This window comes from Vicugna pacos, chromosome 6 (genome assembly GCF_048564905.1).
Source record: "Vicugna pacos chromosome 6, VicPac4, whole genome shotgun sequence".
Lineage (NCBI taxonomy): Eukaryota > Metazoa > Chordata > Mammalia > Artiodactyla > Camelidae > Vicugna > Vicugna pacos.
This window is the reverse complement of record NC_132992.1, coordinates 28,867,949-28,895,149: the sequence shown is the minus strand read 5'-3', so window position 1 is coordinate 28,895,149 and position 27,201 is coordinate 28,867,949. Positions and strand designations below refer to the sequence as shown.

The window sequence follows — 27,201 nt, the reverse complement described above, 5'->3', positions numbered from 1 at the left end:
TTTCTGGCTTACTTCTCTTAGAATGACATTCTCCAGGGCCATCCATGTTGCTGCAAATGGCATTATTTTATCATTTTTATGGCTGAATAGTATTCCATTGTATAAATATACCACAACTTCTTTATCCAGTCATCTGTCGATGGACATTTAGATTGTTTCCATGTCTTGGGTACTGTAAATAGTGCTGCTATGAACATTGGGGTGCAGGTGTCTTTCTGAATCAAGATTCCTCTGGACATATGCCCAGGAGTGGGATTGTTGGATCATATAGAAATAACTTTTCTTTACTCAACTCAGTGTTACCAAGACATATTTGTTCAGCCATTTGGCAGATTTTGGTACCAGGTAACACTGTTCAGTAAAGTCAGCAGGGGAGTTTCCTTTTTCAGTGGAGGTTTACATGGATGGATTGAAACCTCACCTTCAATAAAGGCAAAGAGTTTTTTTTTAATCTTTGGCTGATAGGTAGCCCCTCATTACTCAGCAGTAATAGTGCTTTATAAAAAGCAACAACAAAAATTCCAGCAAGTGAATGTGCATCTTTGAATTTAAGCTTGCAAAAGCATTTCAGAACTTTTCTCCTGGCAGAGAATTTCCTGAATCTTAAAGTAAGATTGTTAGAAGCTGCCATCTTTGGAAATCTTCTTAACTTTTCTTCATTCCACTAATCATGCTCCAAGGCCAGAAGATACTAAGAATTACTACTGTATGGGAGAAATGCAAATGCCCAAGACATCTTTCCCATTAACTAAGCAGTCAAGCTGTCTGCAACTGGGCCAGATAATCAGAAACTGAGGCAAAAACTTGCTTCTATTCCTGGGATGTGTCACCTCCCAGTTACTTCATCTGAAAAACAGAATCAAAACAATGGAGACTGAATATAATAATATTTAAATGTCCAACTATTTTGAAGATATCAAGATGTGTGGACAAGAAATAACACTAAAGGAAAAGAAATGTTTTTCCACTTATAGGAACAATCTCTTTTCCTGAGACAGTGAAAAATAGGCAAGGATGATCACATATCACTCTGAAGATGGAAAGGGCAAACAAATTCAAAAGATGGTAAAGTGAGAGCATCTGAGAAGTCAAACTGGGGGGTGGGGGAAAGCAAAAAATAGTGACAAAATAACCCCAAATAACTTCTCTTGTGTGATTCAGCAGGAGATACCACAAAGATGTCAGTACAAAAGAAAACACAAAGGGAGGTGTTTGTTAGACTTCAAAAACAAAGGGAATAAAAGATGAAGGCTATTTTTTATTTTCCGTTTGACAACAAAGGGCAGGTTAGGGAAACTGGGAGCTTGTGGGGAAGCAAAGAGCCACCCCCTTACTTTTAAAGAACTCAGAACTTTCAGAGGACCCATGGAAGCAGATTCTCTTTACTTACACCATGACGTTGCTATAAAATACGGTACTCCTAGGAAAGACAGCTCCATGCCCTACCTCAATGATGCTTTTTTTTTAATGTATATATAATGAGAAGGTGGGAAGGTAAGAAATCACGCTCCCTGATTCCAATTCCTCATTTCCATTATCAAAAAGAGCTTTTCTCTGGACGTTCCTTTCTGTCTTAATTAGCTGGAACAAAACAGAACATTTCAAACAACCAACACTGTTCTGTTCAAAGCCTTATATTTCTGCCCCTTAAGAACCCCATAGGATGAGAGATTATATCTAGACTCCCCATCACAGATCACAATTTGGCCTCCAACATTACCTACAAGGAGGGGCCAGAGTTTGACCAGAACTTCTGAGCTGTGAGTTAATACCTGTAAGAATTGTCTTTTGCTTTTGGAAATGGCTTTGAGACTGAGTCTCAGAGTATGACTGGGAGATTCGTAGTTTGATAACAATTGCAGTAAGAGCCAAAAATCTGAGGCATAGTTTCCAGTAGCTAGAGACAAACAATTTTAATGAAAATCCTTTAATTCTGAAAAGCAGCATCATGTTTCTGATTTCAAACTCTGGGGGATGGCAAAAGGAATCTGAAAGAGGAAACTGATACAAATTGGCTCTAACTACACTCAACAAGATCACTGGATCATATCAGGTACATCAGTGAGAGAACTGCTTTCCTTGAAAATGACTTTTAAACTATTATAGGTAATGGAAATTCCCCCTGTTCATACAGTTTCAACACCTAGTCAACGGATATCAGCTCATCAAGCGGAAAACTGGCATCTAGGTGTAACAGAAAAGAACAACTCTGACTCCACATTAGATCTGTTCCTGTGGTTTCACCCGGTGCCCCGTTTTCTAGGCTTAGTCTTGCTAGCGCTGAATTTTTTGTAAAAGAATGTTGCCTTTAGCCTGAAATATACAGGCGAGCCTATTCTCAAGGCTCTGACCTTTAAGGACACTAACACGTTTGCACTTATATAAAGATAGCAAGTTGCAGAATAGAAAATAACAAATTTATTTTGTTAGAGATTTTACAGGGGCACCATGACCTGCCCCATGTGGACAGCTACAAGAACAAAGAATTCCTACACCAAGAAGTTTCCAAAACCCAACCACACCCCCTCCCCCTTTTTAGTATAAAAGGAGCTTGAATTTTGACTTGAGTAAGATGGTTCTCCAAGACATTAGTCGGCCATCTTCTCAGTCTGCTGGCTTTCCGAATAAAGTTGCTATTCCTTACCCCGACACCTTGTTTCCCGATGTATTGGCCTGTCGTGCGGCGAGCAGAACGAGTTTGGACTCGCTAACAAAGGCTGTGATCTTAGTATAAGAAATTAACCTGAAATCTCAACTCAGCTGAGAAGAATGCACATGTCTCAACTTTCAGCAGGCCAAAATTGCTTTTATGAGTGTCGCTTTCATTATCTCGTGCTTTATTCCTAATTTGTAAAAATTGAGTTTGAGGCTGTGCAACAAAACTGTCAGTTTTTTCAACCCCAGAATATGGAAATTTGCAGATGGCAGGGGCCAGAAGTCAGCGAAGGCTCCCCCCAGGAGCGTTTATGTAACATATGCCTCCCTTCCTAAATGCTGAAGTCACCCACCCCACCACAGCTGTGGGGGCAGGACCTGCGGGGGCAGGACCTGCGGCTCCGCTGGAAAGCAGAACTTCTGCCCAGCCATTCCCACGTGAGTTCTCTTCAGCGTCCTGCTGAATCATTCGTGTATCATGCTAAGTAGGTATGGAGCACCCGGACTGGCCAGAGGAATCATTAGACCTAAATTCTAGTTCCAGCCCTGCCACTCATTTGCTGTGTGCCTTTGGGTAGGTCATCTTTGAACCTCTGTTTCCTCCTCTTAAAAAATCAGAATTCTGGTCTAGAAATAATTTACAAGGTCTTTGAGATCTGGTATCTTTTTATTTATTTTTAATCCTTTTTGGACAGAAGGAAGGCAGTGACAGATAAGACAGGGGTTTTGCTCTCCTGCAGGCTATGGACACCACCTTGAGAAAAGTAAAGTTCATCACTGGGGTCCTCTGAACATGCCTGGACCTCTCACATTAGTTCTTTTCAATAAAGTTTCCATGAGAGAATTCAGCTTTCGTGTTCTAAGACAGCCCCTCTCTGCGATGAAAGAACTTCCCTCCTATGCATCTAGATGGGTCCTAGTTATTCACCAGCTAGGCGAACTAAGAAAACAGCCACTCAGATCAATTTCCAGGTTGAGGTTCAGATGAGGAACTCCAACTAAGACCGCAAGATTTTACCTTCCTGTAGAACCATTCACAGAATTGCTAAAGCTACGAGGACCATGTAGGTCTTTCTATTCCAGTAGTTCTCAAAGTGTGGTCCCTGAACCAGCAGCAGCAACAGCACCCTGAAACTTGTTCAAATGCAAAGTCCCACTCATCTCGGTCCACTGAATCAGAAACTCTGGGGAAGGGACTCAGCAATCTGTGTTTTGACAAGCCACGCAGGTGACTCTAACGCATGCTTGTGCTGAGATCCACTGTTCTAGTCCCTGTACCTTCATTTTTGGATGAGGAGCACAAGAATGCAGGAAAAGTCCAAAAGCCCAAGCCTCTAATGTGTGGTTAGGTCTTGATTAGAATCAACTGTTATGGACAGAGTTATGTCTTCCCTCCAAATTCATATGTTGAAGCCTTAACCCCCAATGTGGCTGTATTTGAAGGTAGGGCCTTAATGAGGTAATTTGGGTTGATGAGGTCATAAGGGTGGGGCCATAATACAATAGGACTATCATCCTTATAAGAAGAAGAGACACCCACCATCTGTACCCACAAAGAAAAGGCCATGTGGGGACGCAGGGAGAAGGCAGCCATCTGCAAGCCAAGGACAAAGACCTCAAGAGAAACCAAACCTGCCAACACCTTGATCTTGGACTTCTAGCATCTAGAACTGTGAGAAATAAATTTCTGTTAGGCCATCCAGTCAGTGGTATTTTATTATGGCAGCTCTAGCAAACTAATACACCGGGGTCCTCTGATTCTCTGGATGTAAATATTTCATTTCAATTAAGTGACTCTGGAATTCTGGAATAAGTCTCCAACACCTAAAGGAACAAATGACTCTCTAGGACAGCTGTTCTGTCAAGTATGACAGATGGTAAAAAGGGCTTCCTGGAGCCCTGACCATGTGCACTGGCCAGACACTGCTCAGAGGGTTAGTTCTCCAAACCTGCAACTTGTGTAATTGTTTTGCCACAGTCATATGAGAGCTGTGGTCCTTCATAAGAGGGTTTAAAGGGGCCACTAAGTTGGGGAAAGTTAAGGAAGACTGGGTAACATAAGGTATTATGTTACCGTTTTCCGAGAAGAAGCAGGCAGTCATAGTGGGACAGGTTCCAGAAGAGCAGTCACCAAATGCCCTTTGGCCAGGCCAACCCTGGATATAACTCAAACTCAATCTTTCATCTTCCTCTCCCCTTCCCTGCTGGGCCATAAAAATATGCCTCTAGTTTCCATGGCCAGGTAACAGGCATTTTTACCCCTCTGATAATGAGAATCTAGAATCTAGAATCTAGGCTCCCTGAGGTCACGTTGATTTTTTTCCCTCCCTCATCTTTCACATCTACCAGGCAGCACCCGGTCCTGTCCACTCTGCCTCTGAGATATCTTTCAAATCCTTCCTGTCTCCTCTATCCTGGCTGCCCCTACTTTGGGTGATCCTTTTGTCATCTCTTGCCTGAACTAGAAGTCTTGTAACTGGTCCCCTGGTCACTGACCTTATGCTTTCATATCCTTTCCAAAATCTGGTCAGAAGTCTTCCCTCCGAAACACAGATCTCAGGCAAGGCTCTTCATAATCCCATCGGCCCCTCTGATTTGCTCTTTGGCCGCACACCCATCACCTCTGCAGGCATGGAAGCCCTACCCCTCTCCAGTTTCAGAATCCAGAGTGGCCCTTCCCTCCACTGGGTCTGAGTATGTAATAGTCTTAACTCTTTTTGGAAAATTCTCTCTCTCTCTCTCTCTCTCTCTCTCTCTCTGTGTGTCGGTCTGTGTTTGTGTGAAGTGTCACCTATGATATATATTTTGGAGAGGATATATATGATATAATAGCAACAGCCCTCCTGTCCCCACCCCAATAGAAGAGACAGAGTATTACCCATCTTAGGTAATATTCTCCTCCCTCCTCCCCTCCTCCATCTGTCAGAGGTAGCAGCTATAGTTGGTTTGCAGGCTTTTCAGTCTCTTGCTTTCCTTGGCAGTTTTACCACATGTGGATGTACCCATAAATAATATTGTTTAATTTTGCTTGTTTTTAAGAGAATCCAGTATTTGCAGTTTTCAAAGACTTGCTTTTTTACCATTATGTTAATAAGGTGTACCCACAATGCAGCAAGGAGCTAGTTCATTTCACTGTTTCTCTATAAATGTATGTTTCTATTTATACATGTGTGTAGTATGAACACTCTTTTCCATTCTATTGCTGATTGGTGACTGGGCTGTTTGTACAATATTATGAACATGCTTGAACACATGTCTACATACACATGCACGAGTTTAGAGGCTGTATCTAGACAAACTGCTGGGCCACAAGGTATGTGCAGGGGATCAGGCAATGCCTCATTGTCTTCCAAAGTAGTTGTACCAACTGCCAGTCATAACTTTTTCATCTATTGATAAAATCAGCTGATGATACTTTGTTTAGGATTTTGCATCTGTATTCAAAAGTGAACCTAGTAACTTTCCTTCCTCAAATAATATTTGACTGACTTTGGTGTAAAGGTTGGACTGACCTCACATATTAATCTGGGGGTGTTTCTTCTCTTTACATTCTTTTAAAAGGTTTTGCAAATTGGAATTATCAGTTGCTTGGCCTTTTGCTATTGTTAAATTTTCCTATGAAATTACCTAAGTCCTGTGTTTTTGGAGGGAACTTTTTTAATACAGTGATTCATTTTATTTAATAATTTTTAGGAGCACTCTGATTTTCTTTTTCTTTTTGAATCAGTTTTACTAAATCATACTTTTTTAGAAATTTCATTAACACCTGAGTTTTCAAAACTCTTGGCATAAAGTGGTTCATGATACTCTCTTATTTAAATCTCTGCTGCATCAGAGATTTAACAATATTATTCCTATTATGGTTCACTCATGCCTTCTCTTCTTTTGGACATCAGTCTTTTCAGACTTTGAGAAGCATTATTGATCTTTGTATTGCAACACAACCTATGTGCATTCTTAGATTTTTTTGACCACCTGCTTCCTTTCTTTCTTGCATGGAGCTCACCCACACTGAATTACCCTCCACTGTCACCTGGATGCAAGATCACACCGCTGAGTGAATGTGTCGAGTTCCCCACTTCTTGCTACTGTTTTTTTTTTTTTTTTTCCTTAATCTCACTCTCAAAGCCCTGGGCTTATACCTCTCAAATAAACAAATGTTAGAAACTTTGGTCTTGACCTAAGGTTCTGCTTTCTGGAGCACCCAGGCTAAAGCAGTCCTTCAAAATAACCAGATTTTAGCTTTGGTTTAGGGAGTCTTTCTATTTATTTATATCTGTTCATGTCTTTATCATTTCCTTCCTCTTATTTTCTCTGGGTTTATTTTCTGTTTCTGTTTGGTTTTATTAGTTTGTTTGTGTTGAATGTTCTTCAGTTAATCATTTATTCCAAATGTTCTCTTTTTCTAGTGATATTTTACTATCTATTCCTTTACAGAAAATGTTTGCTGACCGCTACTTTCAGGGTATAGCTTTTTCTCTATGTACTGCTTGAGTTACATCACATGAATTTTGCAATGTAGTATTTTCGTAACTCTTCTGAATTTAGTGTTTTCTCATATCTAGTGTGATTTTTTTGACTCATGGGTCATTTAGAAAGTGTGTTTCTTAAATTTCCAAACATGTTTTTTATCTTTTGGTAAGTGATTTCTAAGCTAATTTGTTCTGTGATGAGAGAATAGATTTGCAATACTGATTTTCTAAAAATGTTATAAATTCTATTCTCGGCCTAGTATGTGGTCACTTTTTAAATTTTTTAATGTATTTTGAAAATAATATGTATTCTATATACATATGTAAATGTGGTGTCTTATTAATCATACCTTTCAAATCTTTTGTATCCTTACTGATTGTCTGCTTAATCAATAAATTACTGAGAAAAGTGTTATATCTCCCACTAAACGGTGGATTTATCGGTTTCACTTATAGCACTGACCATTTTTGCTCTATCTTTTCAGATATATAATAAACTTCTTATAACTTCAAGGTGAACTGATTCCCTTATGAAGGTAAGCATTATCTCTATTCAATTCTAATATTTTTGTTTGAAAGGTTTTCTGTGTCTTAAGTATGTCTCTTATAGAACAGAATTTTTCTTATGCATCCATTCTGAGAATCTTCGACTTTAATAAGGTAAGTCCATTTAGTTGATTGTAATTATTCATGTAACCAGATTACTTTGAGCATCTAATTTTTTATTTCTCATTTTGTCTTTTTAGATTGACTTACATTTCTCCATTACATTTTTTTCTTCTTTACTTGCTTTAAAGTTATACAATTTTTCTTTCTTTCTTTTTTTAAAGGCAAATTTAGAAATTTTAACTTGCATATTTAACTGGTCTTAAATTAATATCTTTATGTTCCCACAACAATATAAAAGTGTGTTTATCATCAATCACCTCCTTCCTGATTTATATGCTACTATTGTCCAGAATTATGGATATCTTGATTTTTAAACCCCAAACTTACTGTTCCTTTTTTATATCAGCTTGTTCAGTGTTTTTATTTGTTTTAGTTTTATTTTGTTCTTCTTACCCTTTCCTCTTTCTTTTCAGACCCTCTCTCCGGGATCGTTTTTATCCCACGTAAAATACATCTTTTAGTTAAGTTCTATTGGTGGCAAATTTTCTTGGATTTGTTTTGTTTGGAAATGTTTTTACTTAGTCTTTACTCTTAAAAGATCTTTTCAGTGGATATCTTATTTTTCTGCATTTAATATATAAACATATATTTATGTACCTGTTTTTGTCACTCCAGAGTTATTTAATTGTATATTTATTAAAAATAATTATATAATAACTACATGTAATATATAAATATATATTGTATGTGTGTATTTTTGGTCATTGCAGGATAGCTAGAAGCATTATCATTAGGTGAATCAAGAAAACTAGGAGTGTATTTCTAGTTAGACTATTAAGAGTTTATTTTATTTTCTAGTGAAAAGTCTATTTCTAATTTGCTACCAAAAAATTAGTTAATTAAACCAGACTGTGCTTCAGTACATCTTTCTAAATGTGGAGTTAGCTAGCAATCGACTCTGTAAGAACATCAGCAAATTAAACAACTATAAGTGGGATGAATTTAAGGACAGGTTATTTTGCCTTAAACTATGTGAATGTACCCTAAGGTGCTTCGCATCAAGAACATTTAAAAACTGGTAATGTATTTGAAGAAGAATGAATCAATTTTAAAAGCGTATTCTTCCAAAAGGTCCAAAGGGTATTTGTCTAGAAAAAAGTCATTAATTCTAACGTATTAAAAAATATACAGTAGGAAGAAGAGGCTGAAAAACTTGAACACCAACCTTTAAAATAGGCTCTCTCAGCTCTGCTCATAGACCTGCAAAAAAGGCTCTTGAGTGCTCTGCTCTTGGGAGAGCAGCTACCTGAAAGTGAGGTGAAGTCCTCTGTATTTACAGAGGCTGGTAAATGTGAATACATTAAATCATCAGATGTACCCTCCTCCACCCAAAATAAAGCCCAAACCAAAACAGACACACTAAGCACAAAGATGCCATAAAAAACGTCAAATAGTCAAAGCAATCCTGAGAAAGAACAAAGCTGGAGCACCACGCTCCGTGATTTCAAGCTCTATTATAAAACTCTAGTAATTCAAATAGTAGGGTACTGGCATAAAAACAAACACATAGATCAACGAACAGAAGAGAGAGCCCAGAAATGAACCCATGCATATATGGCCAAATAATTTATGACAAAGGAGGCAAGAATATACAATGGGGAAAGGACAGCTTCTTTAATAAACGGTGTTGGGAAAACTGGACAACCACATGCAAAAAATGAAACTAGACCACTGTCTTATACTACACACAAAAATTAACTCAAAATGGACTAAAGACTTGAATATAAGACCTGAAACCATAAAACTCCTAGAAGAAAACGTAGGCAGTAAACTCCTTGACATAGGTCTTGGTGTTGATTCTCTAAATTTGAGACCAAAAGCAAGAGCTTAACAAAGGCAAAAATTAACAATTGAGACTACGTCAAACTAAAAACTTCTGCACAGCAAAGGAAACAATCAATAAAATGAAAAGGGCAACCTACTGAATGGGAGAAAACAAGGAGCTAACATCCAGAATATGCGCAGAACTCATACAATTCAATAGCAAAAGGGGAAATATCCAATTTAAAAATGGGCAGAAGATACAAATAGACATTTTTCCAAAAAAGACATACAAGTACATGAAATTGTGCCCTATATCATTAATCATCAGGGAAACAGAAACCAAAACCACAGTGAGGTTTCATGCCACCCCTGTTAGAATGGCTATCAAAAAAACTAGCAGTAACAAGTATCGGTGAGGATATAGAGAAAAGGAAAACTCTGCACACTGTTGGTGGGAACTGTAAACTGGTGCAGCCACTGTGGAGAGCAATATGGAGGTTCCTTAAGAAACTAAAAATCGAACTATCACATGATCCAGCAATTCTACTTGTGAATATTTATCCAAAGGAAACTAAAACACTAACTCAAAAAGATATATGCATCCCCATGTTTACTGCAGCATTATTCACAATAGCCAAGACATGGAAGCAACTTAAGTGTCCATCGATGGATGAATGGATAAAGAAAGTGTCATATGAGATATATATACACACACACAATGGAATATTATTCAGCTATTAAAAAGAATGAAATCTTGCCTTCTGTGACAACATGAATAGGCCTCGAGGGCATTATGTTAAGTGACATAAGTCAGGCAGAGAAAATAAGTATGATCTCTCTTATAGTGTGAATATATAGACACTATATACCTAGTCATAGATACAGAGAATGGATTGGTGGTTGCCAGAGGCAGGGGCAAGTGGGCAGAAAAAATGGGTGAACAGTTTTTGTTTTTTGGGTTTTCTTAGTTTAAATACATTTATTTGAAAATTAAAATGAGCACAAGATGCACCATACATAATCACACGGACCAGTCTTTGACATGGCTCAGAGTTCCAGCAAACCCTGAGTGGTCTAAGCCACTACCACCTCACCTGGACCACTGCAGTCCTCTTCCGACTGCTCTCCCTGCTCCCCTCCTCTCCCACTTCATGGAAGCTGGAGCTCTCAACCATGTCGCTCCCTCCTTAAAACCTCCCAAACACTTCTCATCAGATCAACATCTCAACTCAATCTCATCTCAACTTCCTACTATTTAAAGACAGAACACAATGGTCAAAGGTGGAGTCCCTGGAGCCAGATCACTTGGCTCTGTAATGGACAGACTGTGTGAACTTGGAGTAGTTCCATACCCTCTCTGAGCCTTAGTTTTCTTATGAGTGAAATGGAGATAACACCAGTACCTGCCTATACATCATAGGGTTGATGTGATCCCCACATGACAGGACTGACGTGGCTTACAAGATGCTGTTAGATCCGAACCCTCCTATCTCTAACTTCACATCCTGCAGTCTGCCCCCTGCTCATTCCACACTAGCCTCTTCAGCCTTAGGGCTTCTGTTTACTTTCTTTTTTTCCTCTTATGTTCTCTGTGGCTTCTCTCACATACCTTTCAGAGCTCAACTCAAATGTAACCTTCCAATCATTTTGCCTTAAATAACCATCCAGACCCTCTATCCCCTGATCATGCATCACCTTCCTTCATAGCTTTCAGCATTATAGGAAATTACGTCTACTCATTGTTTAGATGTTCTTTCTCTGTCTCCCTCACTGGAACATAAGCTTCATGAAGCCAGGAGTTCTATACGCCATGTTTACTATCCTATCCCTGGGGCCTACTACAGTGCCTGGTACATGGTAGGCACTGAAAAATTACTTATCAAATACTAGAATCAATGAAATGCTTACTAAGGCATACAGTTCTTCATAAATAAAATGTCAGTTACAGTTATTATGAGAGTATTAGACCTGGAATTTAACTTAAAAATTCTCTCACCCCATTGATTTTAGAGATGAATGAGCAATAGTCCAAATTTGCAGAATTCATGGCAGAGGTAAGACAACAACCCAAGTGTGAAATGAGTGGGTACTTGTCAAAAGATAATTCTGTGAAAACTAGTATTTCACTGCTTTTTAGTTCAAAGTTTGATTCTGTGCCACAACAGCCATTGGACTGATGAAGGGGACTGATACCCGGGACTGGGGGGTGCTGAGTGGCTATTCTTACAGCAGCTACAGTCTGTGCCATCCTGCAACTAGGATGCCTAGAATTCCAGTTATTATTCACTTCTATGAATCAAAACATCAAAGACTGATTTTAAAATAAAACTATCTAGCTACAGTATTGCTCAATCTTTAATATCCTAGCTCAGATTATTTCATAGAAACGAAAAGATACCGAACGGAGTCATGATATAAAGGAACACTGGAAAGGTAGACTTTGGAGGGGAGGCAAAACAGGAAAATTCGAGCACAGCAGAGCTAGCCTCCTGGATGAGCGAGTTTATGAGCAGCACCCCCGAGTGTGTGTGTGTGGGAAGGTACAGTCAGTCAGTGGGAGGAAAACTGGAGAGCAACAAATGACATGCTGGCAACCGTTCTCATGAGACTGCTTCAGAAAGGGGGAGACCAGGACAAAGAAAACAAAAACGAAGACACTCTTCTTTTAGTATGAGTTCTGGGAGTAAGCAGAAGACACAAGGAGGGAGTACAGGTAGGTTTGGTCGGTGTCTAGAGGACAAGGGAGCCCATAAAAGAGGTGTACCCCAGTAATCTGGGGATGAAGAAAATGTCACCCTAAAATTGAGGTCAATAAGAATCACCACTTTCAGATTAGCTACCCATGTGATTAATTGGTCTAAATTGTGCCTCCAGAGAATGTACCACAAGTAGTAACTGACCAGTCTGACTTCGGCCCAGAATGCCTCAAACTTGTGTAAGAAGGTGGCCTGGAAGGACCCTCAGGGTCTCTGTATTTAGATCCAGGGTCACTTCCTTTGGCCCATTTGCACTGCCATTTTGATTTACCAACTGCTGCCTTCTCAACTCCCAACTTTGGGCTCCAATCCTGGATTGTGAGGAATATCTTCCTCTTGGCATTACATCAGCACAGACAAACACCTCCCCCTGCAACACAGTCGGGAGTCTCCTGCAATTGGGCACCATCCTGTGGGCTGCTGTCCTGTGGGCAGGCATTGAATAAGAAATAGACTACCGTTCGTCAAGTTGTAGGAAACGGGTAATGTTGTGACAGCAAAAGATTCTGATGCTAAGGAAGACTGAGAATACGGAAAACTGGAGAGCCTGCATTTACTAGCGTGGCTCCAATTTCTAGCAGGTGATTTGTGTTCTACTTCTTCCTGACCAAAATACACCAAAGTGGAAAAGCTCTCCACACACTAAAATGTGAGCCTGATGCAAATTTCCTTTGAGAAACTTAAGTATCCTTTTGACATCGACAACTCCCAACTCATCAAAGAGTTTAATGAATTTCACAACCCTACATAGATAGGTGGCTTGAACCAAGTATATTCTCCTGGTAAACTCAAAGCCTGACTTTCCAGTTTTTATAGAAATCTTTTGGAACTTTCACAACCAACCATCACTCATGTCCCTCACTAAGTGAATTCCTTGGGGACATAAAAATTCTGGTTTCTCAGGAGACAAAGTTAAATATTCAATGTTGACTCACTCATGGAAGCCCAGCTCAGAAGTACATACCAGCTCTTACCCAGGAGGGAGTAAAAGTCACCAGTCCACGTGCTTGACACATCTTCCAAAAGCGCAGGGGAAGGGAGTGGGTGTGGGAAAGAGGAGGAGGCGGGAGACAGTCCCTAGGCTTGCAGACCAGACGTGGACAACCACAGAAGGGCCCCGAGCTGGGAGCGAGTGCTGTCGCTCTCACTTTCTGTTTCCTTTCATTGCAGCCCTGCCAGCCTATATTATTTCGGGGCTCAACTTTACTTGTATGAATGGATATTTCTAAAGAAAGACTGGAATAAGAGAGCTAGAAATGAGGAAAGAGAGAAATAGCTGAACACAAGGAAAAGATAGGGGAAAAAAACCCCACAATGTGAAGAAGCGAGCGAGGGAAGAAAGACGAGAGACTACGTAAGCATGAGAAGGGGGAGGAGAAAGGAAACAGTCTCACAGGTTTAGATGTATTTGAATAAAGGCTAGGTCTGGGTTTGCTAAAAAGCTGCACATGATTCAGGCATCTGAATGGCAATATTCAATCCACAAAGCAAAGTCCAAGACAACAGTTGCACCTCTGTAACATCTGGAAAGGCAGACTATAGATCCATCTTAACTAAAACATGGGAAATATGTACACTCATAACTGCATATTTTTCATGTTCCCAAAACTACAATGAAGCTCTCAGTGAAAGCAAAGAGAGTCTTATCTGGGGAAATTCACTTCAACAGCCCCATGCAGGCCAGGGATGGAGAAGGGGCCCATCTGAAAGAGCAGTGCAGGACCTGAGACCGGAAGAAAGGAATCAGAGAAGAGATAACTGAAGAGAAGGTGAAAGAAAGAAGCTATGATGGGTGGCTCTTAATTAAGCACATCTCCAAGGGAACAATGGTAGCTTGAAAGGGGACAGACAAAGCAGAGCTGTGGTAACAGCCCACACAGGGGAATCGATGATACTACATTGGTGAGCACTAGACAAGAGTTTAATTGAAACAGGAGGGATCAGATTTCAAGTAAACTTAGGTTTCCTCCTGTTTTCTCCGTTTCACTTTATTAGGTTGTCCTATAAATGTCTGTTCAGCACATGCTACAGGCTGCACTGTCTGCCGTTGGAGCTACACCAGAAACAACAACAGAAATCTAAGTGGGGGGAGGGTATAGCTCAAGTGATAGAACGCATGCTTAGCATGCACAAGGTCCTGGGTTCAATCCCCAGCACCTCCTCTAAAAATAAATAAATCAATCAACCTAATTATCCTCCACCCCCCAAAAAATAATAAAACACCTTAATCACAGATACACCACACACACACACACCTTTCAAACTTTATGGAAAATGAGTCAGTCCTATTACAAGTTTACATTAATACAGAATGGAACCTGCAATTTCTGAATGTAGAGTCCCTTTTTATAAGCAGTTAGGTAAAAACACGCCATTGGGGTGTCCTGAATACCTAGTCTAAGCAAGCAACAAGGTCTTGCAGAAACGAGTAGAAAAATCATTCAAGAAATCATGGAGCCACCGTGCACGCGAACATGAGCACAATAGGAAGCGTACGAAATCAGATAACTAAAGAAGACCTTTCCCCCCAGGGAGGGATTCAGTCTGGTGGAGAAAAGGAGATTTATATACCATGAAACCAAGTTTGCACAAAATGATCGAGTACCAGATCATTTAGTTCAGATGACAATAATTAGCAGTTACTTTCCAGTCATATTTCTCATTCAACTTTTAGCAAAATTTTAAACAATCTGAATGCATTGAATTATCATCTGCTATTTCTCTTCACCATTAGATGTAACCCAAAAGGCGAGAGCCAGGGCAGTAAGGCCTATAAAGTCTATTCAAGAAAGGGTCGCATCCCACTACCACTGTGGCTTTGGGGCTCACGTGCCCATGGCCTAGAAATGGCCTCTGGCAGGAGTCAGGAGTCGAAGCTTACCAGTCTGAGCTATGAGGGACACTGCTGATCCAGAGTCCTCCCTCAATAAGGCCTCTTTAATAGAGCTGTAGCCCTTCAAGTGCCAACCAGTTCCCATTTTCTAGATGTTCTAGATGTTCTTGAAGCACCTAATTCTTTCTCTGTCACCTTAAACCCCTTGGCCTGAGCCAAGGTGAATCATCTTTTATAGCTATAGAGTAGTTCTCACTCCATGAAGAAAGGTTTAGGTGCAACGTGAGACTTCTTTCATTTCATCTCCAAGGGCAAGGCCAGGTCCCCGTCAGTGGAGGTGCTCTGGCTAATGGCTTCAGACCTCTCAAGTTCAGTCTTTACAGATGTCATTTCTCAAGTGATCTATATCTGTCCTGAAGGGCCAACTAGATTCTCAGAGCATCAGATATACAGCTGTGAACTGAAGAAACCAATATAACCAATATAAAAAAGGTACCCTTACTTAATCTATCTATATATTCTACTTTACCAAAACCATGTGGTTGTAAATTAACATAAGCACATCAAATTTTTAGAGTCAATTATATTCATGTTAGCTAGTTTGCCATTGCCTAAAGAATTAAAGCCAGATCATCTTGATTTGCTCTCAAAATAGTTTTCCAGCCTTACCTCCCAATAGTTTTCTGTGTATCCTCTATCCTCTAGTCTTGAAAGTTCCTTGAACATGTCACATATTCTCACACCTCTGCGTTTTACTTTATGTTGATTCTTCTGCCTGAAACACACTTTTAACCCCATGTTCCATCTACCAGGACCTTATAGACTCCACCCAGTTCAAATATTCCCTCTCTTTTCTGACTTCCCCTGACTCCCTAGTCAAAATTAACGCTTCCTTCTAGGCTGTGTAATTTTTACCTTTAATTAACATATTCTTGTCCTGATCGGCTGTCAGTTCTTTAGATGCCTAAACTCTCCTACGGAACTTTAAGATGCTTGAGAACAGGATTATGTATTTTGCCCACCTTTAAACCTCCTTTGGTTCCTAGCACACGTCTTCTACACAGTAAGTACTCAACAAATGCTCGTTCAGTGGATGGATGGATAACACACAGCATCTCAATTTCCTAACACAAAAATTAACAGATGATTGACAGGGGTCTTTATGTAGCTATAAATGCCTTAGGACTCTTTTTGAAAGCCATCAGCTCTGATTTAGCTCAGTAGACCTAAGGGCGAAGAGACCTGGGCATCAAGAACGCAGCGAGGCAGGGACGTGGGCTGAGGGCAGCTCGCTAGACTCATATAAGAAAGTAAGAGGAGCGTTATCATAGTCCTACTCAGAACCCTATAGGAAGAAATCTCAGAAGATGGTTTAGAAGAACCTCTCGATTCTAAAGGAGGACTAGGGCTTGGAGGAAACAGACATCATATAAAAGTAGAAACAAGCTGAGCAAAATGAAAGCAGTAAAGTACATTTCAAAGCCAAACAAAAATCAGCCTTGAATTACCAACAACTTGAACTATTAATAAAATGGCTTCTTTTCATTTGTAGATATGAATGGTGGCTAAGTCACATTTCAAATCTGCATGTTCACATGCCGGTGGTGATTTACGCTATTGCCAGTACTGAGGAATCTCACAGAAATAAAGGAACCACATAGAGTGGGGACTGGTTTCTATCTGGTGTGGATTAGAGACTTTTAAAGCACATAGAAATCTTTTCCAAGGTAGACTGACATCAAAGTAGCCTTCAGTTACTCAAGTAAACATCATCTTGCCAACAACTAGAAACACAGAAACTATATAAAAATATCAATTGTCATCAAACTGGTCTCAATGATGTAATAAACACGTGCTCCATATATATGGAATTGTCCCATATCCATTTTCTATTTCCATAAGGACCTAGACATGCCCCATGTGTGTGTTTGACCCTAATAGTCAGGCAAACGTACATGTGATATCAGAGCCATCCTCTCAATTTTTACAAGCTGACTTCACATAAGTCATTGAGGTTACAAACTGAGAGATTAGTCCACGTATCTCCAAGTCCCCTGGATGATTCCATATGATTGGGATTTTATCTTCATGGTAACATACATTTCACTTACATCAGTGTCACCAACTGTAAGGGCACAGAGAGGGGAACCTGGGCATCGGGAACACAATGAGGCAGGGACATGGGCTGGAGGGCTAGCGTGTGAGAATTTATTCATTCATTCGACAACTATTTTCAGAGACCTACCATGTGCCAAGCACCATCCTTAGTACTGAGAATATAACAAAGAAAACAGACAAAATTCTTGAGTAGTAGGAGGGATGCAAACAGGCTAAGCAAATTAAATATACAGCATGTTAGAAGATGATTAGTGTGAAAGGTGAAGAAAAATCAGTGGTACGAAAGAGACAGTTCACATAAAAATCACACCTCTACTCATGGAAAACACTGAGTTCCATCGAAGATATTGGCATCTACAAAATAAGATTGGATAAAGATTATGAAGTCAGTGACGCTCAGCCTCTTTGCTCCTTAACCTTACTCTTTAGGTGCCATCTTCTTTTTTTCTTTCTTTCTTTTTTTAATGTACCCTCTCCTCCCCTATTTCTCTGGGAGATCCAGGGTAACCTACCATGGAACTGAACTTGCCAGTGCCCTAGTGACAATTCCTTATCTTTCAACCCCAAATGCCACGTTACCAAATTAAGGTTTTAGTTGGAGACAATCTGACAATCCAAGAGGAGGTACAGCAACATCTAAATCCACTCCTCACCCCAAGACGAGACATTTGCCTTGGACATAATGCCTTAAGCTGAAGGAGTATCTCGAATGTCAGGAATTTCATGCACTTGTCATATGGTGAGAGAGAAGCCTGGGGCCAAGAAGCTTATCTTCCCCAATGACATATTATACCTAACCAGAGGGCTAGAGAGAGGTTAACCCTAAATCTCTTTTACATGAAACCCTCAGATATACCTACTTTTAATTTCCATTTGATTTCCGGCATTTAAGCTAGGAGTGGAGCCTCTTTGGGTTTCGTGAAACATTTGCCTTCTTCTGTGTATTCTGGAGGCCTCACCAGGACGTGAACATGAGTGACATGCATTTAGCACAGCCAGAGACTGGAGCAAAGCCCGGGGATCAGTAAACGTATTTATCATCGCCTACGAAGCAGCTGGGAGTCAGGCATAGGTTCCTGTGGTCCATTAAAAGCATGATTTGGGACTGCAAGCTTCATGCATGCAGAAAACCAAGCAAGAACACGTGCACACCCACAGGATTTCATTTGGCTAAGGCTTCCAGGGAGCAGGTGGGACAGCTATTTAGATTTTTTTTCCAATTAATTGAGTTAGAAATTGTAGTAAATAAACAGTTTTAAGTACATCTTCTACCCTCTAAACAGTTCCCATATCACTGAAGAGCAGCTGTTTCAGGATCCCAGGTGGCTCGTAGAAGCACAGGCTGAGCACGGGTGCTGGGGACCTGGCAAAGGGGATCCCCAGCCACTGGGGAGGAGGATCTACCACTAAAATATGTATTATGTCATGTCATATATTGTAGCACAGAGGAGGAAATGTGCAGAGTATGAGATACTGCACGCATTAAGGGTCTACAAATAGCACCACATTTCAATATCTCAACAGCTATATGAAAAGTCATCAGTAGTCCCACTGTAGAGAGGAGAAAACTCTCAGGGTCTTACATTTTGCAAATGATCAATCCAGAATTCACACTCGGGTCTGTTTTACCCCGAGCTCTTAAATACTCTCCTACTAGAGACCATATGTGATGACAGTGTTGACCTGATGACAATGATGATAAGGTGATCTGAAACGGTAGTGATACCAGAGAAACCATCAACGTTAAGGTTGATAATAGGAGAGCACTAAGACATTCAATGAAAAAAAATTGGTCTGGCTAGGCAAAATGTGTACTAATTATAGTCATTTATGTGAATTGTGTACAATTATGCCTAATTATGAGTCACTACAATAATATTTATGTACCAAAAATAAATGTCAGAATAACTTTGATCTAAAATGTATTTGATTAGAACAGTGAGCTCTAGACATGTGTAATCAGGCTTCACTGTTGCCCAGGTTCTAAAGGCATGTGTGACATCTTTATAGCATTTTATACTTTATGAAGGTTGCTTTCTGAGGATGTCCTCAAGCACCAGACATTATCAGATGTTGGAGGGAAAGAGGCAGCTAATAGTAACAAAATAGGTCCTTACCCTGGAGAATCTTGGGGTCAGGTCATTTCCTCCTGACCCCTTCCTGTGAATTAGTTATGAAAGTCACCATTCTCTAGATTAGGAAATCAAGGCTGGAATTAATGACATAGCTCATCCATAGAGTTTATTTTTCTATTCACAACTAAAAAAAGTGAAATGTATTACTAATGAAACACCTAGATTCAGTACCAAAAAAAAAAAAACAACAAAAAACAAAAAACCACCCTCACTTTAAGGAAATCAAAAACTCATCCCTTCTATATTGTTTGGGATAAATCTCACTTTAACTTTTTAAAATATTATTTCCCATCTACTTAACCCAATTAAGTTTCAGTTGTTGGGACCAGCTTTATGAATGAAAATACAGAGCCAATTAGGGGGATATAACCTAATCAGAAACAAGGAACTATCAGCCCATGTGCCTGGACTTCCATTACACTTGTCACTCCTCAAGGACCAGAGAATTTTAACTAGGTAGACATCTACTCTCATCCAGGGAAGGGACAATTCTTAATAGGGATTAAATAATCAACACCATCTAATTTAATCCTATGGAAAGCAGAGAGGGGAAGTGGGAACAGTATTTGATAGAGAAGGGAGAGAGAAGAATTAGAAGCTTGGGCTGCTGCCTGCAGCAGCATCTTAGAGGAGAGGACACTGAAGTACGTAGCAAGATAGCAAGAATCCAGCTTTACTTTAGTTCCAGGCTTCGCATCTGCAGATACGAGGAGTCAAGCAGGAAGCATAGCCATATCTTTACAACGGGATGACCTTGTACTGTTGAAAATACAGCGAATCCCCTGAAAGGCAAATTTCCATACATACACTGAAAAAAAAAAAAAAACCCTCCCCAGACCAAGGACAATGAGTTGCTTGTGTTTAGGATTCTGCAAACCATGTTGCCCATCCACTGATATGGGTAATCCAAAATTGCCACAGGGAAAGTCAATCAGCATTTGCATCAAGTGGTTGTGCAGAGTGGACTGACCTTTCAGTCTGGGCACTTGGGGCCATGTCCGTTCCAGGCTCATCTCCACTCACAAGGCCTGGTCGTGTTACACTTCAGCAAAATGTCGCCAATCCAGACCATGGAAGAATCACAGGGTATTGTCTCTTTGAACTTTTCAACTATAAAATGAATGTGGGTGCTATTATTTTCAAGATTAGGAAAAATAACTCATCCGTGCTTATGGCCTGTGTTGTGGGCTGAACTGTGTCCCCTCCAAATTCACATGTTGATGTCCCAACCCCCAGTAACTCAGAATGTAACCATATTTGGAAACAAGGTCTTTAAAGAGGCAATTGAATTAAAATAAGCCATTAGGCTGGGCTCCCAATCCAGTATAACTGGTGTCCTTACAAGAAGAGAAAGAGACCAAGGGTATGTGTGCACAGAGGTGACCCCATGATAAGAAAAATACCATGTGACATCACTCATATGTGGAATCTTAAAAAAAAAAAAAAAAGGACACAAATAAACTTACTTACAAAACAGAAACAGATACACAGACAGAAAACTTATGGTTACCAGAGGGGAAAGGAGGTGGGAACGGATAAACTGGGAGCTCGAGATTTGCAGATACTGACTACTATATATAAAATAGATAAACAACAAGTTTCTCTGTATAGCACAGAGGATTATATTCAATATCTTGTAGTAACCTATAATGAAAACGACCATATTATGTGTATGTATGACTGAAACATTATGCTGTACACCAGAAATTGATACAACATTGTAAACTGACTATAGTCCAATAAAAAAAAAAAGAGGCAATAAAAGAAGGGTGATTTGCAAGCTAACGAGAGAGGCCTCAGGAGAAACCAACACTCCTCACACATGGGCTTGGACTCCAGCTTCCAGAACTGTGAGAAAAGAAATTTCTGTTGTTTAAACCCCCTCCTACCCCCGCAAAAAATAAATAAAATATGCAATGACATTTGGAGTAGCTAGTGTGACTAACGTCCATGTTGCACACTGTTTGTTGAGACAATATTAATAACTAGTATTTACAGAGGGCTTACTATATGTCGGGCACTCTTTTAAACACCTAACATGGATTAACTCATTTAATCCCCACAACAACCCTTTGAGACACCTACTGTTCTTACTCTCATTTAACCCATGAGGAAACAGGCACAGAAGTTAAAAAACTTCCCCAAGGGCATACACTTTAATAAGAACACTTTTGTACCATGGAAGTATGGAAAGCTAAATTAAACGTTATAAAAGGCAGCTGAAGTGACTGGTGTCATTGCCACCTTAAAACACAGCGGGGCTCCCTCTTGACCCCCAGGGAACATTAAGATGTCTTACTCATCTGCATTAACTCCCAGTCACCTGTCAGGGCCCGGCAGAGTAGATGGTCAATAAATGTTGACTGGAGACCCTGCTGACTTTACATTTCATGGTATCTATATCTCTATGACAACTTAAAGGGCGTTTAAAGCCTAGCACAATTAGAATTCATTTTGATGATCAAATGTATCATTTATTAAGCCTACTAACCTGTCTGCCTGCCAATCTCTCTCTCACACACACTGTGACAGATGAAACATTGTCTTTTGTGTTGACATTTTCATCCAGGGACCTTGATGTGTATTCTGAGCCTGATTCTACTCATAAAAATATTCATGCATTCCAGGCAGTGCATTCACTCAGAACCCGAGGGTTCATCCATGGCCGCAAACTGGCAGGCAGCTCAGGGTCCTGCTGCGGATGTGTTTCGCTTGGCCGGCAGTGTTTAAGAATTTTACCTGAATATGTAGATCAATCCCTCCTCTCTTTGCAAATAAAGCCTGATGCAGACGTTTAGTTACCTGCCTGGCCCCCAATGTGTTTAAAAGTGAGTCCTCTGATCTATAGGTACTTAAGGATTTGGAGCAGATTGAATTTAAGACCTCTGGTTCCTGGAGTTTATTATCTCTGGCCAACACTTGAGGTTGACAGGAAACTTTTCAGGCAATGGGGCAACTAAACATCTTTTATTCCAAGTTACTCCCTCCATATACACACAACTAATTCTCCTGGAGGAGACTCAGAATCTCTTCACTCCTATTTTCAAGGCATTGCCGAGATATATTCACTATTGCCATGTTTTCAAAAATGGATGAACAAATCCCACTCCTGGGCATATATCCAGAGAGAACTCTAATTTGAAAAGACACATGCACGCCAATGTTCACAGCAGTATTATTTAAAATAGCCAAGACTGGAAGCAACCTAAATGTGCATCGACAGGTGAATGGATAAAGAAGATGTGGTATATATACACAATGGAATACTACTCAGCCATAAAAAAGAATAAAATAATGTCATTTGCAGCAACATGGATGGACCTGGAGATCGTCATTCTAAGTGAAGTAAGCCAGGAAGAGAAAGAAAAATACCATATGATACTGTTTATTTGTGGAACCTAAAAAAAAAAAGGCACGAATGAACTTATTTGCAAAACAGAAACAGACTCACAGACAGTGAAAACAAACTTATGGTTACCAGGGGGGGAAGAAGATGGGAGGGGATAAATTGGGAGTTTGAGATTTGCAGATACTAACTACTATATATAAAACAGATAAACAAGTTTCTTCTGTGTAGCACAGGGAATTATATTCAGTATCTTGTAGTAACCTATAATGAAAAAGACTATGAAAATGAATACAGGTATGTATATGTAAGGCTGAAGTATTGTGCTGTACACCAAAAATTGACACAATATTATAAACTGACTATACTCCAATAAAAAAGAATCCAAATTTTTAAAACATGGATGAACTAAAATCCAGGGAAGGGCAGACAATCCTCCAAGTATTTGGTGATGGAAACATCACCAAATAAAGCAAATGCTTTCACTCTGAGTTTACCCACTTGACTGGTACATTCTGTTATGTTTTTCATCTTAAAATCCCTCTTGCAAAGAAATGAGATTTGCTCACGACATCACTACGGTTTATTCTTGGATTTCTTTTTTCTTGCCAGCCTGGACAGAAGAGAGGCTGACTAGGGGTGAACTACTGCTCTAGTTCAGAACAACAGCTGCGTGTCCCGGGTGATAGAGATGAAGGGGCTTGCGAGGGGCTCACACTCTGCCAGAATTCGCTGCCCTATTTTGATTTGACCTCTTGGATCCAGCTTTTGGTTCAATGCGAAGTTGTGGCCAACTGGATCCCTCTTTCTGCCCCAGTGTTATTTACAGTCTGGACCTGGTCCACGGCATAGAGTGCAGCAGTCCCAATCAATACTTCTTACACTGTGGACATTTATGTGCCATTGATGGAGAACTTTCCATTTCTTCCTGTAGTCCCACTGACTCGCTCTCTTTGCTCAGGCCCATTAGAGAATTCAACTGTGAAATCATCAGAGAGTGAATGCCAGGCATTCACTGGTGTGTTTGAGAAGCACGAACCTTCCAGTAAGAGCCTTTCCTATTTGCTCCACTGGGGAATAGGCGGCTCCCCTTAGTATTCCCCCCTCCCTTTTTTTTTTTTTTTTTTTGCAGTAGGAATTGTTCTAAGCTGGTTTCAGGGACTTTAAGCATTTCCTTGGGATAACGATGAGCAGCATGTCACCAAAGATGATAACTGACAATGGAGTTCTGTTGCTTGAATACCTTTCTACTTCAGGAAGGGGGTGCCTTAGTGCTCACACTGATGGAGAGTCACCTCATCCTATAAAAATCTGAGACTTTCCTCTTCTAACTGCTGTCTCTGATTCTGAGTTGCTGAGAACAAAGTATTTATGAGAACCGGTCCTGGCTGCAAATAGCGATCCTCCCAATGCCTGAAAGGAGGCTGGCTGCTTTCTCCCACAAAGCTCAAGGATTCTTCTCTTCCGATCAAAGGTCATAAGTAGATAAAGATGTAGTCTCTGTGCCACCCCCACCCCCAACTCAGACTTCCATGCCCTGAGGCCTCTCTGCTTCCTCGGTACCAAGGAACCAGAACCAGCGTGGTGCTCACCCAGGCTTGCCCTTCTCAGGAATGCTCCTTGGTGCTCTAGTGTTTCACCAATTCCTATCCCTTCAGAAACTGGCTCTGCTCAGCTGTTGATGATGCTAACCATTAATGGTACCCGCTGAGCTAACAATTTTGCATTTCCGCATTTTCACAGATGGGGTATCTTGAGTCGATGCCTTATCCCAGAGGCAGACCAAGGAGAAGGATGGCCTCATGCACCTGGGTCACACTGACACCGTCACCAACTCAGATTTTCATTCTTACACTTTCCTGCAAGCCGTGTTGCCTTGCTCATCACACCGGTCGGTTCCTATGGCATAAAACTGCACATCCATGAAACTCAGCAGCCTGTAAGATTCTGAACAGGCGGCAGCAGCTCTGTCTCCAGAGCTCTGTCCTGCCTCCTTGGCACCGGGAAAAGTAAACAGCAGTGAGCAGCTGTCACCCCAGAGGGGATGGCTCATGTCGGGTGAAATTTCTGAATCTCTTTGTCATCTGGTTTTAGGATATAATGTTTGCTGTCTTTCTTGAGCACTGAATCCAATAAAATAAGATCTCCTTCAGTAGACAGGCCTGGGTTGGGGTGGAGAGACCTGAAATTAATGAGGAGTTGACTGGCTAAGGAGAGGGAGGGTGAAAGAAAAAGAAAACACAAACAGAAAAAGGAGGCCTCGTGCCTCAGTCTCTCCTGCTTGTAAGGACTTGTTCCACCTGAAAGGACAAAAGCCCAGAGGATTCCTGTAGAGTTAGCAATGTGCTCTGAGCTGGAGGAGGGAAGAAATGCATGTGAGGAGAGGAGGCATGGCTCTTCTATGTTGGCATAATGCATCGTCAGTCTCGGAGCTGATCTGAACTTCGTTTTCAGACAATCAGGAATCAGAAATGACATCAGGAGGGGAAAAACCCAAACTCGGCACCTCGCCAGGCCCATTCCTTCAGCAGGATGAGGACGAAGGTGCCAGCACTTTTTCTTCCCTTGCTCTGAGTCGAAGAGGTGCTATGATGGCAAAACTCACTGAAGCAAAGGAAGCTGCAGTGGCTGGATATATCTTTGTCCCGAAAATACCCCACTGGCTTGCAAACAAGAAGATGGCTGAGAGGACGCCAGCCTGAAGCCGGAGGACCCGACGTGGCTCCCTGGGGAGAAGTGGTACCCTGCCGGCTCAGCAATGGCTGAGATCCCACCGCAGAAGCATCTGCTTCCTCCAGGGGCAGCCAAAAGGAACTTTTCAAAGGCCCTGACTCTCCACACAGATGTGAATGAAGCAGCAAAATCCCTGGGAGGAGAAGCAGGGTTAGCTTTAGAAGAAAGCTGGTCCCAGAGGGGAAGAGGAGGGGCTAAGAAAAGAAGCAGGAGGGAGGACACGGGAGGGATAGCTTTGAAAGGAAGAGATGTGGGAATCAATAAGAAAAGGTTGTCCAATGGGAAATAAGGAGCACTGGTCATTTTCTAAGAAGACAAAAAAGAACTCTGAATGTTCTGTTTGGTGGCTGGAATCCTGGGGGACTACCTGGCCTTCTGAAGGCTCTTGCACCAAATGACTTGCCTTCTCAAACAAGTCTTTTAGTCAAATAGATGCAGAGAAGCTGGCGTTTGCTTTAGTCAAGTCATTTCCCAAATACACCGGGACTGGACCAACATTGAAGACCGTCTAACGACTCTGGGATGAAGGGGAGGACCTGTGGCAGAGAGCATATTGGAGGAAGGGAAGAATGTGCTTTTCAACAAGATCTAGTCACAAGCAGGGTTGATTTCCTCATGCAGGAGAACAAGAACACAAGTATACCACCACACGAAGCACACCCTCTTCTCTTAGCGCATTGTTGGCATTGCTGTTTCCTCTCATGACACTTCCGTGAAGCTGTTAGAGCACTTTCTACCTCTTCATACAGTGGGGGAAACCTTCACTTTCTTAAGGGACTCATTCAAGGTCACAGTGAGCAACGGCCAGAAATAAGAATTCCTGCCTCTAAGTTCAATTTTTTTTTTTTACTACCTCATTCCCCCTCTACTGGATAAATCTTGTATTAAGGGTAGCTTAAAGACAGAGCTAATAAAGAAGGGTTTATATGGATGTGGGATTGTGGGAAATGAGCCAGAGTATTGGTTTCTGAAGACACAAGACTTCCTGGGCCCACACAAGAGATTGGTTAGAATCATGAAGGAGGGTGGAAGTCAATTAGAAAATGATGGAGCCAGTCGCTTCTAAAACAAACATTAAGTAGTAAGGTAAAGAGTCAAATGATGAGACAATAAAATCCTTCCCAGGAAGCAGTGAAAACAGCTGATCACAAAACAAGCAAAAGAGGCAAATAAACACGCAGACAAATAAACCCAATAAGATCCATTTAAATACAAATTCTTAAAAATAATTATCAGAGTATTGTGCCTTCAAGATAAATTCCACCCACTCTTTCTTTTTCAACATTTTCCCCTTTGGATCAACCCTAATGAACCCAAGAAATAGATTTGTTTTTCCTCTAAATCATTGGTGAAAAAGTAATGAAGAATTGTTTAAATAAACGTGTTTCACTGAAGTGTCCTCATTCTGCTTAACGATCGTATCAGCATCGGAAAAAAATATGCAGACACCAGACAAGCCTTATTCAACTGCAGACCTGTTCTTGGTCTCACTGCTCTTACACTGGCTACAATACATTCCAAATGCTTCCAAGCTCGCAGTCACCATCACCTCATTCCCAGGAGCTTGGCAGCTTACAGTCCCTCAGGACAATCCTCGTCATGGGCAATCAGCACCTCCGAGACAGAAGCTCCCTCCCACCGAACCCCCGACCCCACCCCAGTGCTGATGTGACCTTTCTGACGCAGTTAATTTCTGTGAGAAGGACCTGGCTTCCTTCTC

At 40.9% G+C, this 27,201-nt stretch overlaps 1 long non-coding RNA gene across 3 annotated transcripts; it reads left to right on the top strand.

The window, feature by feature from the left end:
* The first annotated feature begins 4,194 nt into the window (after positions 1 to 4,194).
* LOC140697094 (uncharacterized) lies at positions 4,195 to 17,015 on the top strand. 3 transcript variants are annotated; one of them, XR_012073915.1, is made up of 4 exons: positions 4,195 to 4,327; positions 7,613 to 7,663; positions 11,571 to 11,614; positions 16,702 to 17,015. It is a non-coding gene; the product is annotated as an uncharacterized lncRNA (long non-coding RNA). The 3 variants fall into 3 exon arrangements; XR_012073913.1 differs by lacking the exon at positions 4,195 to 4,327 and adding an exon at positions 5,397 to 5,968; XR_012073914.1 differs by lacking the exon at positions 4,195 to 4,327 and adding an exon at positions 7,173 to 7,293.
* Positions 17,016 to 27,201: the final 10,186 nt, after the last annotated feature.